This window comes from Octopus bimaculoides, chromosome 26 (assembly GCF_001194135.2).
Source record: "Octopus bimaculoides isolate UCB-OBI-ISO-001 chromosome 26, ASM119413v2, whole genome shotgun sequence".
Taxonomy (NCBI): domain Eukaryota; kingdom Metazoa; phylum Mollusca; class Cephalopoda; order Octopoda; family Octopodidae; genus Octopus; species Octopus bimaculoides.
In genome coordinates, this window is record NC_069006.1 from 20,257,736 (window position 1) to 20,259,149 (window position 1,414).

General features: G+C 39.3%; 1 protein-coding gene across 1 annotated transcript in view; it reads left to right on the forward strand.

Annotated features, from left to right (window-relative positions):
- The first annotated feature begins 444 nt into the window (after window positions 1-444).
- Window positions 445-1,414, forward strand: part of LOC106868997 (uncharacterized) — a 76,473-nt gene continuing 75,503 nt past the window's right edge. The window contains exon 1 of the mRNA XM_052976960.1: window positions 445-792. The gene's annotated coding sequence lies outside the window, so the exon portion shown is untranslated. The remainder of the gene's footprint in view (window positions 793-1,414) is intronic.

The following is a 1,414-nucleotide window of genomic DNA, read 5'->3' on the forward strand; positions in this document are numbered from 1 at the left end:
GATTGAATTTACCAAAATATTTTCGGTCTCGAAGCGACGAAAATATTTCTATTATAGGCACAAGGCCTGAAATTAAAAAAATTTTTTTTGTGGGGGAGGGTTAGTCGATTACATCGACACCAGTGTTTCATTGGTACTTAATTTATTGACCGCGAAAGGATGAAAGGCAAAGTCAACCTCGGCGGAATTTCAACTCAGAACATAAAGACAGAACATAAGGATAGAACAAGAAAACTGACGAAACCGCGCTAAGTATTTTTATCAGGCGTGCTTAATGCCTTAGCTCTATCCCTGTAACTTTAACTTTTAAAAAGTTTGATAATCAAAAGTTATGATTACAATGTCCGAATGATTACGTAACAAAGAAGTCTTATGACATCACAACTTACTAAGATGGAGATGAAATCGAAAAAACAAAAAAATAAAATAAATAGACCTTGAGAAGAAAAAGAAAGCAAAATATCCTTTCAACTTGGTTTTTAATTATTTGAAAGAGAGCTGTAATAAACAGTATGTGCATAATATTCTTGAAGTTTAATGGAAATGTTTGTCTCTGTGTTACATTGTCAAAATGAAGTGATTTATTTGAACGGAAATTGTCGAGTGAGAGCCATAAAACACCACTTGCGACAAAGATGTCCCTTTATTATATCTAATGCTATCGATCTTATCGATACGGTGGGTAAACTACTTCATCTCAGTTGGATATCGGACGTTATGAATGCCAGGATACTTTTCGAAGACCAGACGCTTTACATACTCGTAATATTGAGAATGGAACCAGATGTAAAAGTGAGTGCAGTTATTGCTATTGGTGTTTGTGTTGTTGCTGTTGTTGTTGTGATTTCTGTAAGAATCGTTAGCGAACCGGGCGAAATGCTTAGCGGTATTTCGTCTGTCTTTATGTTCTGAGTTGAAATTCCGCCGAGGTCGACTTTGCCTTTCATCCTTTCGGGGTCGATAAATTAAGTAGCAGTTGCGTACTGAGGTCGATCTAGTCGACTAGCCCTCTCTCCCCAAAAATTTCGGGCCTTGTGCCTAGAATAGAAAAGATTATTGCGATTGTTGTTGTTGTTGTTTTTTAAGGCGGTGAGCTGGCAGAAGCGTTAGCATGCCGGACGAAATGCTTACCGACATTTCTTCCGGTTCGTTATATATTCCACAAACACTCTCCAACCTTTCCTATCGTTTATAAACTCTCTTGCCTCTCTCACTCCAAACACCTCTAACCGCCGAAGCTTTCCTCACTCCATCCATCCACACAAACCGAGGTCTGCCTCTGGTTCTGCTGCCTACCACTTCTGCCCTCATCATCCTCCTTACTATCCGCTCCTCTTCCATCCTCTCCATGTGGCCAAACCACCTCAACATTCATCTATCCAATTTGGTTGTTAGTTTTTCTCCCATTCCTGCT